Source organism: Arvicanthis niloticus, chromosome 3 (genome assembly GCF_011762505.2).
Source record: "Arvicanthis niloticus isolate mArvNil1 chromosome 3, mArvNil1.pat.X, whole genome shotgun sequence".
NCBI classification, from domain to species: Eukaryota; Metazoa; Chordata; class Mammalia; order Rodentia; family Muridae; genus Arvicanthis; species Arvicanthis niloticus.
Window position 1 is genome coordinate 76,149,679 of NC_047660.1, and position 15,348 is coordinate 76,165,026.

The 15,348-nt window shown below is 38.8% G+C and overlaps 1 long non-coding RNA gene across 2 annotated transcripts in view; it reads right to left on the reverse strand.

The window, feature by feature from the left end:
- Window positions 1-855: 855 nt before the first annotated feature.
- Window positions 856-15,348, reverse strand: part of LOC143441599 (uncharacterized) — a 74,252-nt gene continuing 59,759 nt past the window's right edge. For both annotated transcript variants that reach the window (XR_013109160.1, XR_013109161.1), the window contains exons 2-3: window positions 14,157-14,398; window positions 856-1,714 (exon numbers count right to left, since the gene is read on the reverse strand). This is a non-coding gene — a long non-coding RNA (uncharacterized LOC143441599). The remainder of the gene's footprint in view (window positions 1,715-14,156; window positions 14,399-15,348) is intronic.

The window sequence follows — 15,348 nt, forward strand, 5'->3', positions numbered from 1 at the left end:
TTTCTTTTATCTTGTTCAGCAGCAATAACAACAAATCCTCACAATTTTAATAAGATATTTCTAGCTGGCTAACATAGATTTCTGGGTTCTGTTTCAATGGCCTCTGGTCATTGATTTGTAATGAATATACTGTAACTAGGGTTCCAAGGATCTCTCTAAAACAGTGGATGTTACCTCTCCTATTTGGCCTCCTGATTTCTTAGAATGAAGAAATGATACTGTCCTCTCACTCAGGCAGAGAAAAGTCGAAATCAGTTTCTATAAAACATGCCCATGACAACAAAGGTCTGTCCTAACATGTCTGCACAGCCAGCTTTCAAATTCCTTTGTGTATGTTAAGATTCTGTTATGTTTATTTCTGACTATTTTCATGTGCAGATGAAATTAATCAAAAATGACAGTGAAGCTACTTAAAATAGATGTTAATTAAAGCCAAATTGAACTTGGCTGGTCACCTGATCATGTGACCATGAACTGAACAATAATCTATATTATCAAAGACAGTGTCAGCCAAGAGAAAATTGGGTAGACAGAAATGCAAAAATCCTCGTTAATAAAATCAAATCAACAACACAAAATAAAAAACAAACAAACAAAACAAAAAACCAAGAACCAAACCAAACCGAAAATATTTTAAGAGTAAAATGAAGGCAACTAGAAAGTCCTAGGAAAATGAACAAACAAACAAACAAAAAACAAACAAAATAGGTTTAAATATAATTACCTCATTCTATAACAAACAGAAGTATAGCTAAAAATCATCTAATACTAAGAATCACCAGAAGGCAAATAATTCTGGAAATAATTACTATTTACTTTCACTAGGAACTTTATTCAAACAATGAGAGAGTCATCCAAAAGAAAAAAAAGTTTATTTATGATTGCTTAAGTGTTTGTCTCTTTTCTCAAATTTGCTTGGTGTATGATGAATCCTTTACAGACTCAGACTGGGAAATGATTGTACTACGTGGATGATTTCTTGCGCATCTCCCTGATGCTTACAACTTCTTTGGAAATATCTGCTTAGAAACACCTCAGTTGTACTAATGAGCCTTTATTTAACTTGCTGGCTTGTTTATGTCTTTCTCTATATACTATGACTCACAAATTACACAAACAGTATCTTTTTCTTTTCTACTGTCCCAGACCTTAGCCCGGAGTTGGTTACATCCCAGGGTTCCATGTATATCAAATAATCAAAGAATTTCCACAGGCGACTGGGAGACCTGTTTGTTTGTTTTTGGTTTTGTTTGAGAAAGGAAAGTGAAGAAAGGATGGTTGAAAAGAAAGATGACTACTGCACACATTCAGTAGACATTCTTTCTATGCTCTTGGGCAGCAGTGAGCATATCCTCTGAGCTCATCTGATAATATTTTGGACACAATTTTCACAGATCACCTTAGGTCACAAGGTGGGAGCTGCCAGCTGTCTTGGTATTAAACCACCACACTAGCCTCAAGTCTTCTGTTAAGTGAGGGAGGCTTGTGATGGACTAGCCTAGGGTAACAATGTCAACCTATCGCTGCCATGCCACTGTCTTCCTGCCAAACAGACTCAGATTTCAAGTGAGTGGTTTCACAAGCCTTGGAGGAATGGATATTTATAAAGACAAGTTGCTTTGTGGTCATGTTCACACAGCATCACCATCAGCCCAGTGTCCAGGCAAAGCAGAGCCAAGACTTCTGAGGATTATCAGATCTTCTGACTTCAGAACTGCAGGAAGAAAGACATATAAATACATGTGGTAAGGGACGGTCTGACAGTCTGGACCAGTATGCAAAGTCCACATCCTTTCCTTTCTTTACAAAAGGAATGGGGCATATGGAAGAGAGACATGAGGTTCTCTCTTCCTAGGTGACTTTAGGTTGTATTATGTTGAAAATAAAAACTAATCAGCACAGAGCCCTATAAAGTTGTGTCATTTATATGTATCAGTTACATTTTTTAACTGATACAAATAAATTTATTTACTATATTTGTATTTAAAGATTTATATATTAAAATATTTATGTCTAAAATATTCTCTCTATATAACTTTAAACCAATATATATTTATATTTTATTTACATATGTTTATAAATATATTTATATACACATATATAAAATATATGTATGCAAATAGATACAAATATTTATATATGAAAATATTATGTGACTAATATCTATGGATGAATAGACAGATGATAGATAGATAGATAGATAGATAGATAGATAGATAGATAGATAAACAGACAGATATCACAGAATATCAGATCTAGATCCTTACATGATACTTTCTTCTATTTATATTTATCATATTTAATGTATGAGTTCTATGCCTACAAAATCCCAATAACTAAAACCACACCACAGAATGAGACCAGTGTATTCTAATCAGAACTAGGTGTCATGAAACTTATCTTCCAAATTCATTATTTCAGCCTTTTCCTGCCACACTGAACAAATACCCATCTTTTTCCATATTGGTGCCACTGAGGCAAACAAACATACGTACTATGCTAGATAGTTTGGGCCAATTTTACACACACTAGACATCTGTGGGAAGAGGGAACCTCAACTGAAGGATTGCCTCCCTTAGATTGGTCTGTTGTATATCTGTGGGAGCATTTTTTGTTAACATTTGATGTAGAAGGTCCCAGCCCACTATGCACAGCAACTAACCCTGGGCTGAAGGGTTTGGGCTATATCCAAAAGGGAGTAAAATAAGCCAGTAAGCAATGTCCTTCCATGGTATCTGCTTTGGTACCTGCTAACAAGTTTCTACCTCAGCTTTCCTTAATGTATTGTAACCTGTAAGTCAAATAAACCCTTTCTTCACCAAGTGTTTTCAGTCAGAATATTTTATCACAAAACTATGACATTCTTCTATACTCCCTCCTGCATAACTTTTTCCAGTAGCTACTGTGGTTCACAACCTGTACTTCCTGTACTTTCTATCAGCTTTGTCTTCTTGCATACAACATAGATAACTGAGGCAGGCTCACAGTGTCACATTCAGCATCCCCTTTCAACTCCAGAAATGATTCCATGAGGGTGAAATAGACTGAGACTCAAATTGCCCTGTCCATAAATACCAGTGTCTAAAGTTCTCACTTGCATTCATAGTCACAATCTGAGATTACCATCAGACTCTAATTTTCTTCTCAGGTGACATAGCTTTATTTGTAGCTCCACTCACTTGCTGAGGACCTGGGAAGTTAGTCTTTCAGAAGTGAATCCTCAGCTTTCCAATTCTAAAATTTACTTGACAGAGATGCCTAAGCTCCAATCTTTAGCATAGTACATTAGTTTGTAACATAGCATAGTTCCTACAGGGATCCTGGGTTCATGATTCAAGGGTCAATGCTTAGTCCCTAGCTGATACCTCCTAGAGTTTACCCATGATTCCCTTTTAATCACTTCCCATGGTTCTGTTTATGATGTCAATCTCCTACTGAAGGATTTACCAGCAAGAATCTCCTATTAAGATTTTAAATAATACTTCCCACCAGGAGTCAAAAAACAATTTAAAAGAATATAGAAATGAAACACAGATGAAAATAACTACTTCATGGTTGATAAAAGTTAAACCTAAGTAGAAGGGATAGCCTTGGTTGTGACTGTATAGCCTGTTGGCCAGGGCACAGTGAAGGTACTCTGCCTCTGATGGCTTGCCTACTTCCTGGCCACTAGAACACAATGTGAAATAAATTCACTGCAGAAGGAGGACAGGTATTCAGTCCAAGAAAGCCAGAACTGATCATACTAAAGCCAGAGCTCATGCCTAAGCCCTGCTCCAGATGAGTAGAGGAGCTATAATGAAGTGACTGTTATATTTACAGGACACAGAATGGAGAGAGAATTAGGCCTCACTCTTTGTTACTTGCATCCAGAGATAGGCACTGAAGCCTGTTACCTTTGTCCGCCTAAGAAGGAGGAGGGCTGATGTGAACACAGGTATCTCCATTGAGGCCACCTGATCATACACAATCAAAGACTACAACATGGTGAGTTTAGTCTAAGGGGATGAAGACATAGATTTCTGATGGAAACTTCCCACCTCCTTCCTCAATACATCAGCCATTCCCCTTAACTTTGGAACCTCTTATTATTCTGTGGTGACTAGCAGAGTCACCATGCCAGATAACAGGGTGTGGAAGCTTTGTCTGATCTGTGGGTTTGTCCCCACCTACCTCCACCCATTGAGCCATGTTCTTTGAGCTGGTGCTGTCCTGGGGTGTGAATAAAGAGGAGAAAACCAGCAAGACCATGGGGATGGTGCTGATGGTGTATCCTTTAATCCCACTGCTTGTGGAACCTTGGGAGATATATATCCAGGTTCCTTTTCCACTTATTTTTTAACCCTTAAGATAAGACTTGAAGAAAGGGAATATGGCTCAGTGGTACATTGTTTTTCTCAGGTACATAGGTTTCAACACCAAAACAGCAACCAAACAAAATAAAATTAACAACAGCACCCAAAAAAGAAACTAAAAAAACTGTGGGGCCTACAGACTCTTGCCTACTTTTACTGTTAGCATTCAGATCTTACTATCTTACTTCTCTAGAAGCACCTAGTTCTCTCTCTATGTAAGCAAATTACTTGGAAGCTTTTTCAATCTCTTCTTCCAACCTAGAATCATGAAAGTATAGCAAACGTCTCAAAAAATTCCTCAATAAGCCTTGTGTCCCCACTTATTTCCTGTCTCAGGTAAGTTGTTACACCATGGACAAAGATGGACCACATGCACTTGCTTTTGATATGTGGTCAAAGAGGAAAGTCTGAGTTATGCCACCTATCTACAGCCTGGAAATGCCTTGACATACACACACACACACACACACACACACACACACACACACACACAAAATGGGTATAGAGCCCCAGAATAGTTAAGATGTGATGCCTAAGTCCCTTTTATAACACGAAGATGTGATGATATAAAAGCTATACATATCCTCTAATAGAACACCCACCATTACTGCTTTATAATTTATTGTTTAGAAAATGACACAAGGAAGTCTATGCATGTTTCAGATGCACAGAACAATTTTTTTGTATTTTTAATTCAAGGTTGTCCAAAGCAATGGCTACCTATCAACTGTATGTAAACAACTGACTATAGAAGGCAAAGATGTACTAACTATCCAACACCTCAGCAACTTTTGTACTAGTAAGGTAACTAATTATCAAAGTAATTTTTATAACTATGATCTCATTTGGGCCTCAAAGTGATCTTATTAATAAGCCTACTTATGATGACGGCCTTCTATTTTACATTCGACAAAAGAGGGAGAAACAATGAAGGAGAGTTATTTATGCATGGATTTAAATGAGAGGTGAGGCCAAGAGTAGGCTCACCCCATATAATGATTCAGCCAGCTCTTCTTCAGATTCTGGCTGTTCCACTTTCTCAGGATATTTGAATGCCCAATGGAACTCTGGTACAGCTGGCAAGACTTTGACCCACAGATAGGCATATGAACCAGCTCTATCTGAGTGCCCTCTGCATCAGATGGAGTAGGAATACTGCCCTGCGTGAATGGACAGAACTATACATGGTGGGGATACGCACCATATGACTATCCATATGTAATACCACAATAAAAAGCGCTAAACGCTTGCTTAGCACTTTGGTGGCAATAGTTAGAGTTTAAGCCCACTGGAAATTGGGAGACAAACCAATTGAGGATCACACTTAACTCCACAAAACCTCTTCAGAAAATTAAGATGTCTCAGATGAAAAGAAAGAAAAGTGAGGCACTCACTTTGTCCCCAAAGAAGGTTGGCAATGGGGACTATGGTGCTTTCTATTAAAGCTTCTCCGATTTAAAAATAAACAGAGCATGCAACACTGTGATGGGACAGTTGAGATGTATATTTAACTAACCACTTATTAAAATAAAAGCATAATTATAAATAAGAAAAAGAAATGCTATAGACATCTAAAACCATCACTCTTGGGATAATGTGCCCATCTGATTGTTGCACTTTGATAGAAAGAGCAAGAAAATGCAGAACAACTCATGTGTTCAGATAGCTCTAGTGCACCCACTCATCTCCTGAAGCAGTGCATTTCCAAAGGGCAGAGATAGCCTGGCACCATGCCTCTTTTGGTTAATTTCTTCTTGATGCATCATTCTCTAAGGAGACTGCTCAAGTTCCCAGTCTCCCACACTGTTTTCAAACCTGCTTACCACTCCATGCATTTCTAAATGACAAGGCAACTAGGTATCAATCTTGATATGTAGAGAGAAAACCCAAACTGACAGTTAGAGGAGGCAGAGGGGGGGAAACACTACCCATCCCTTCCTCATCCCAAATGTCATTCCTTCTTTGCCTGGGCTGTGCAGGCCACATTGATAAAGAAATGAGCAGACACTTGAAAGTTTCTGACAGGTGTCATGGGTGCAGACATAGTGTGGCCAGGAGGGATGGAGCTTGATGTGACAGTGGCAGAGCCATTGAGGCTGGCTCCAGGACACACAGAGTTTGGTGGATGTCAATTCTAATTCTTGTCACATCCCAATTCAAGAATGGTGTCTACGAATGGACAAAGCCAGAGGGAAATGTTCAGAGAACTTTCCAACAGCATGCTAAACAACTGATGCTTCCAAGCTACAACAATGTCAGACTGGCTGTTATGGTAGATGCCTCTATCTGAGGCTGGTTAGAGGAGGATGTAGGGCTAGTACCACCGATTTCTTGTGTTTATTTGCTGTATTCTCATTCTACTCTCCATTTCATGGGTTTTCATTTTGAAACTCTTTCCTACATTGGGGGGGGGGGGAAGGGGAGTTGGGGAGATTGGAGTGCTAACCTTCCCCACATCCAGATATTCTGATCATTTTTGATCATTTTAAAACAGCAGTCTCTGTTACAGATCCTCTAGGATCTATTTGGCAAACCTTCTCCTCTCTAACCCAGCCAGAGAATGATTTATAATGGTAGGGCAGAGCTGGCTTCTCAGAAACCGTGTGCAAAACAGTTTCATAAATATTGCTCTCTTGCATTATTTTGAAATATTACTTCTTTTTAATGTTCTGCCAAAGTCAATTTTTTTTTTTTTTTTTTTTTTTTTTTTTTTTGCTTAATAAAAAAATCCACCGGCAGGCTTCCTACTCCACCAAGTAACAGGTGGTACCCAAGTTCACCTGGTGGGAGAGACTGTTCTGATTATCTCTAGCCCCAAACTGAGGTTAGCTGGTGTTGGGGCATGATGGATAGTGGCAGATGTGTGGATAATCTTTAATCCAGACTTCCAGCCTGCTAGCACGATATATTTATTTAATAGTTCATAACTCAATATATTGGCTTGTAGTTAAGCATCCTTAAATAGCATGAGGATTTGATAAGTACATTCATTAATTTAAAAATAAATAAATAAATAAACTTGACAAAAAATTTGATAAAATAGGCAGTGGCACCCATATAAGCTCCAAGATTGATTTCTGCTGAAAATTTCTTGGGGCCTTGAACATGATAATAAATCAACTGTGGTGTTGGTCTCACCCCCCCCCCAAATGCCATGAGTCACTGCCTAAGAGAATTCTGGTGTCACAGTGACCCAAAGCACACTAGAAATTTGTGGGAAGTGGGCCAGGAGGAGATTTTGTTGCAATGTTTACCATGGAATGTTGAAATGAGTTCACTGTCATATCACAACTTCTCCACTGTTGCAACACATTTTAATAAAACCCAACTTCATCTACTTCCTGGTTTTGTACTTGGGGACTAGGTGGCCCTTTTAATGGAGCGTCTCTAGGGTCCTGTCTGTCAGCAATGATGCTAGCAGTGTTCATTATTTTAGCTTCATTGGCTTTTCTTACAAAAGAGCAAAAATCTAACTCATTCTTAGTATATATCTACTAATTACTATTTACTTTGGCCTCTGTTGCTTTAACGGTGCAGATATTTTCTTCTGTTCTCTTCACAGTATCTTTACATGAGCAAAAGTTACTTAATTTGATGTGACATTTTCTAAACCTTTATTTTTTAATAATGTTCTTTCAATGTATGAAAATATTCACTTCATTGTACATACATTCCCAGACATTAACTTCCAGTCTTATTTTGCCTTTCATATTTACATCTAAAATCCATCAAGAAATTCAAAACTATTTGTGTGTAAAACTGATCAAATTGTATTAAATAAGCAGAAAATATAATTATTTGACATCTGATAAACTGTTATTTTTAAAACTAAAATCTCAAAATGAACTCTTCAAGGCTCAGTAACTACCCCAGAGAATTATTTCCAACATGTAAATTAGAAGCAACTACAACCTCATATAAACACTTCAAGAGAAATGAAAGAGTGTACCTGGTACTTGCCCCTCATTTTATATGCTATGTATAACCAGCAGACAAACACAGGGAGAAAAAAAAAGCTACACTAAAAGCAAACTCTAAACAAATTATTAGCAAATTAAAACTAAAGTATTTTAAGTTTTTTTGTTTTTGAAATTAAAATTTTCACATTTAGCAATATTTAAAAATGTTTTAACTGCTGGGCATGATGGGACAAGGTATTATTTCTGTTAATCAGAAGGCAGAAGCAGGTGGTTCTCTGAGTTTGAGGCCAACATGGTAAATACAGTGAATTGTAGGCCAGCCATGACTATGTAGTAAGACCCTTTCTCAAAACACAAAACAAAAGCTGTTATCACAGTTTAAATTATGAAAGAAATCAAGTTTGGTAGTCTGATACAACAGCCAAAATTCAATTCAATAAGTTCAATACATGAAAGGAGAAGCTAGGGAAATGGCTCAGTGGTTGGTCAGAGTTTGAATCCCCAGAACCCATATAAAATGCATGAGCAGTGACCATTGGCTGGTAACCTCAGTGCTGGGGAAAGGGAGGTTGGAGGGAGAAACAGGCAGATCCTGAGGGCTCTCAGGAAAGTCAGGCTAGCCTAAATAGAAGCTGAAACTTATATGAAAGCCCCTGTCCCAAAGCAAAAACAAACGAAACAAAAAATGGGAATATATTCAATGTTATAAGTGTACTCACTTCACAGCAAAGGAGAGCAAACCAGGACACCTCTCTTGCATGATACAGATGTGGTTAGACTTAAATGTCTACCAAACGTGTATAATTGAGTGTTTTCCTAATCTATACGGCATGTTCACATGATAATACAATCAAGGTAGATGGGATATCAAGACTAATTCACCAGATAACCAATCAAAACCCTGGTTCATTTCTATACCTTCTATATAGATTTCACCCTGTGGCTGACACAGAGACTACACCGCTCAGAACATGACATTGGAGTACTGAAACATGCCACTAAGAGGGAAATAAAGCCTACTAAGTCTTTTCCTTGTGTTAGGAGGGCTTTCTCCAGATCCCTTCACTCAGCATTCACCATGACTTTAGAGAAGGGGAAGAGAGAGAAAGAAATACAGAGACAGGAAGAGATAGGCAGAGGTAGACATACAGAGAGAACTGAATGGAAATGACCCATGGCTTTTACTCTTAAAAACAGACCTCAGTATATAGTTCTCCAGCAAGCTTTCACCCTAATCCGCCTCAAATAGTGCCATCAACTGGGGAACAAGTTTTCAAGTTTGAACATCATATGGGCTCATATACTCATCCAAACCACTACAGTCCCAAAGGATGTTCACAATGTCTAGGTCAAGTATTATATTCAAATCCTACAGTGAATCTCTCAATGCATTTCCCTCACCCAGAGGGGAGATCCTCCATGTTTCTGACACCAGAGTATCTCATGCCCTCAGTTTCTTCCCTTCTCTTCCCACACTCTAACTCTCAGTTGGAGAACAGGACCTCAGAATAGACAGGGCACCAAGCATTTCAGCCCTGAGGTTAGCTGATACAAGGAGCTCATAGACACAACCACTTTTTAACTTAAGATCCTACTAGATTCTTCTGTCCTAGAATTCAACTACATATTATGATGTTGAATGAATTCACCCCAATGAAAATCTATAAAATGAATCAGAACTACTGCCCTAGTTTGAGTTAAGGGAGGTAGTAGGCCAGAGCTCAGGATGGAGGAGAAATCTTAATTCAGGTTGCAAAGGTAGAAACCCTCCTCTCCATACCCTTAACATAATCACACTGCTCTCATATTATAAAATGATAGAGTATAGCATGGTTAAATACATCACTGATTTGCCAATACTAGGTATTGGTGTATCTGTCTAACTGGCGATGTGGCTGCCTGAGGTATTGATTGTACTGTCTAGTGGTTGAGAGAGATGTTATCTTGATTAATTAGAAGTCAAAAACAAATGCATCTTCTATAAGATCTCTTGTGGCACTCACCTGGGGAAAAAAGAACTACAAATGTCTAAGAAATGTTGAAAACTTAAAAGGACAGAGTGAGGAGGTGATGGAACAACCCCTTCTGCATCTGTCCAGAGCAGAGATGAAGCCTGTGAACACCCAGTGACTAGGTGTGAGCTTACCAGCAGATACGTGGGCTTTTATCTCTTTCTTCCTTTCACCTGCACCATTAGATTTCGGATATACAAAGAGAAACCCCTAGAGTTCAGGGAAGCAGCCTTCCTTTCTTGGCTGAATCTGGAGATCTACCTTTGCTAGCATCCTAAAGACTGGTAAGAGATCAGGTATAGGACTTTCACTGCATGAGGCCATATGGAAGCCTCCAGAAGATAACCTTCATGATTGTTACATAACATAATCAATAATGCTGTGTATTGAGGCATGGTTTCATGTGCTATGAACTGGCCTAGTTATGGGACTTTTAGCCAAGGATAATCCTGAACATCTGATCCTCCTGCCTTCCCTACTAAATGCTAGGATTACAGGCATGTACCAGCAAGCCTGGCTTATAGGATACTAAAGATCAAACGTTGGTATAGTTAATATTGTTCTTAAAGAAACCATCTTCTTGTGTTCTAAACTTTGGCCAACTATAAGGATATTTTTATTGAAAATATAAAACCATTTAGAAAAGAGGAATGTTTCGACATATGAATGAAAAAAGCTGACCTCAAAATACCAACCTACACAGCATCATAAATCATAATATTGACAAAAGCCAGAAAGATACTTGGCTTTCTTTTGGGGCCCGTGAACTCACTTCCTTGCAGCCATCACACTGGGTTGTTGCTATTGGGTTTTTTGTTTTGTTATGTTTTTCCTTATTTTTCTTTATGACCTAAAATTTTTACTGGTTCCTCAACTTCAGCACTGCCAATATGAAAAAAAGCTAATGGCAGTTACTTGCCATTGTGGGCACAGGGAAGGCTGAATTATGAGTGAACCTGGAAACACGGTAGGTCAATAAGTAACTGCTCTGCCATTTGTGAATGATTAGACATTTGGAAAATGGCATTGTTAAGCCTTAGCATCCTATTAACTGTCATTGATTTGTTCAACATGTATTTATTAGAGTGAGGAGACTAGTGTGATAAGACAAAAAGATATCCTGTCCCCTCCCATGCTGAAGCTTTAGTTGTAGCTGTGTCATTCTAAGTGGGATAATATATGTAAAGGACTTTGGAGTCTTATGATGTGTTTAGTAACTATAAGATACTATTGATATTTTCATAGCAATCAAAAGATGGTTTCTGCCTTCACTGGGGCTGAGCCAAAGAATTCTTTCCACATACTGTAAAGCAGCCATCTGAAAGTGTAAACTGCATAACTGGAAGATTGTTTGCCAACATCATTTTCATTTATTAATTTTATTTGTTTCCTTAGAATTCTCTACCTTTATGGCACAGTTATAGATTGGTTGGGCGATGTAACCTGGCTCAGTTCACCCTTTTAGGTAACTTCAGGATAGTCCCCCATCTCTGCTTCTCTTTTTCTCAATTTTCATATTAGCAGATAACTTAGACTAGATCTTTGCTTGAAGTTGGTTCATCTACTCAACCACTATCATTAAATTTATTTTGGGGCATAGTATTTGGGCCATAAGTCCATAACACAGCAGGATATCTGATCCCTGAAGGTTGTCAGGAAAATCTACAACCTCTGTTCCTGGCAGATTTGAGGGAATACAGAATTGAACTGTTATCTCCTAAGCAAGGTGTGGGAACTACAGAATACCTTATGTTGTAATCTCAACGGATCTACTTCAGTGTCCCTACACAGTTAAAAAAAAAAACCAAAACCAAAAACAAACAAACAAACAAAACAGTCCAATAGAACCATCCTGGATGCCACACAATTTATAAGTAGTGTTTGAAATATCCAGTTTTAAAGCTTCATGTAAAATTATACATTTTTTCCTAAATAGTATACAGGTGGGGATCATGTCCACAGTTCAGCTCTTTAATTACCTTCTTAATCCTAGTGAGGAAGGGGCTTTATAATGGGAAACTATTTTTTGACCATTGTAATCATTCATTAAACATAAGAAACACACTTTTCTCCTAAAAAGTCCACCCCATGAATCAGATATATGTTCTCAGAGAGGTCTCATTTGTGCCTCTAGCATCTATTCAGATTTCATGATGTCTTAGCTCATTTAATAAATGGGCAGTGACTATAGCAACCATACCAACATTTTAGTTCACGCAGGATTCCCTGTATTCAGTTGCAACCAGCTTTTGATTTTGTGTTTTCACCTTCTTGGACAATCACATGAGCATGATTCTCCCCAAGGACCATTCAGGTAAACCTCTTTATCTCACAGAGAAACAAAGCACAGGAAACAACTTGCTCTAGCCTCACTAGTCCATGAGAGCTCCCAAATCTAAAATCTATTGAGTGCCAGCTTGTGAACATACATTATATATGTATATATCTCATGTATATGTGTATGAATGTTCTCCAAAACAGGAGATCTCAAGCACTTCTCATTGAATTAATGAACACAAACATGGATGCTTATTATTCTAGCTCTCATGTTTCCAGCATCAGGACACATGTTCCATCCCATCTGCCTTATTTGGGGTTACATTTTATATTCACATATACTTTCCTATATTAATAATGTTAATAGTATTATTAACAATTGCTAGGTTTAGTGGTAGCTATTTTGTGAAGAACTAAGAGAAATGTCCTACACATAGATAAATAATTGAGCTTTAGGGGGGAAAAACCTACTTTGGAGGTGATAAAAACAGACTGAGAGCAACTAAACACATTAAAATGTTGGGCTTGCTAAGCTTTTTGTGGCAGAGAAATGACCCTACTCTTAGGGAAAACAGCCATCTAAGTATGCATGAACAGGCCTCTGTCAGCAGCAATGGTTCAACCCCATGGATCACAAAGAAACCTCACCCTACTCATACTCCTCTGTAGGACAAGTCTTGCTGCTCTGTGCTGTGTCAGTAGCCTATACTTGTAGCACTCCACTATGAAAACAAATTTCAGTGTCTAGTTACACAAGTGCTTGGTGTTGAAAGAAAACATCCAGTGTTTAAGATTCTAGAGCTCAAATTCCACATAGTTTTTCTTTCCCCAGTTGCCTAACAACAACATGAAAAATCAGATTCTCGAAGTTACACAATGTCTGTGCCTTGGGGTTCAGCACCTGAACCCTCTCCTACATGCTTAAGTAAAACAAACAAAAAATTGTTTCTTGCCTCCAATCTTCCTTCTCTTGCATCCTAGCACTAGCTGCACAAAGAGGAATCCTAAGACACCTAGAGCTTCCCTAGTATTCTGATTTGTCCAATGTTTTATTAATGAAAAAAATCACCAATAGATTATATAAATTTAGGAGCCCCCGAGAGTTCTATAAATATAAACACAGTTAGCCTTTAGGGTTCATGGGGTATAGTTTCCTGGACTCTGCAGAACCAGGTGGACACTTATCTTCTTATATAGATTACCATGACATTTGCATATAATATTAACATACCCTCTTGGATCATTTAAGGCATCTTTAAAATCACTTCCAATCCCAAATACAATTGCAGGGTTGTGTAGATAGCTGTTACAACGTATTGGTTAGTGAGGACTGTAAGGAAAACAGAATCTAGGTGTGTCAGATCCACATACAATCTACTCTGCCTACAACAGGTTTGCATCTTCAGTTGACTGAATCCATACGTGTGGATCCCTCCCTGCACATGCAGGGTGCTTACTCTTCAAGTTAGTACTGGGCCAACAAACAAAAGAGAGCACAAAGTAGAGAGAGTAAGGATAAGCCAGAACCTATAAAGCCGAACTACAAGTCAGGAGGAATGTGTAGGACGCCGGAAGCCAAAAGAGTCTCTTACCTTTTATGGGCCTCCAGTTTTGGAGAGGAACTAATGTGTTCTGTTGGCACCTGGACCACACATTAGAAATCCTGGAACAGAAGGCTGGACAGGCTGGAGGAAACATGAGTGCCCCATGCTGTTTACAGCAACCCGTGGAGCCAATAAAGGAGTAACTGGAGCCCCAGCCGCAAGTCCTCAGAAGAGCTAAGCATCATGGCCGCGCCTCTACTTCCTCCTTCATTTCTCAAAGAAAATGGATCCTGAAAAACAGAATTGTCAGAAATGTAGTTCCAGTTAGCCCCCACAATACAAGTTCGCCCCAGCCTGCCCCACTCTTTCCCTACTTGCCTCTATAAGCATCCTAGTCAATGAGAAGTAAAGAGAGTAGCAGGTTTTTAGGCAGGATACGATGCACTAACGCTAGCCTGGGATTTCACAGTCTCAAAGGCCTTCTGAGAATATTCTCCAAGCAACTCCATCCAATGGCTGTTCTGACGAATGAGCTCACCTCTTACTCTATTAACATTCTACTGGGTGTAGATTCTTCTTTAATCAATGTCTTAAAAATTTCTGGAAATATATTTCTGTTAAACCATATCTGGGAGGTAGGATGATGGTAAACTTACACCACGGGTTTGGTTTCAAGTTCGCAAAGAGCCTATGGCCCAAATAGCCTTGAATCTGAGTCTATCAAGTTCGAGTAACAAGGCACAGGTGAATCTCCCTTGCCCTAGATCTTTATAGATTTTAAGATGAGAATTAACGCAGCTGACTCCCTTTGAACAAGACAAAATAGACCACGACCAACAAAAGGCAAATCCATGATAGGGAACATGCCAGCTGGCATTTGCAAAGAAGCCTGCATCTTTTCACACGCTGTCATATTTTTTCCCACCTGCCTCTATGTGAATGTTTTGTCTTCCAAACTAGCCTACATGTACATAAGCTCAAACCACTTCCTTCTCTGTACCTTCTCCCTGAGTTGCCCAAATGTAGGAGTCAGTTGATGTAGATATATCACCTCCAAAAGGCTCTACTAGATCCACATGGTACATATACCTTAAATCCAAGAACCAATTACACAGTTCAATGACGAAGAGCCTTTTGGATAAAGCCACTGGGTAACTAGAGGGACTCCCCAGTTTGCCTCCACAAAATGGGTCCATGCAATAAGCAATCCTAAATCTACCCCCAATGCCTCTCCCCTCCC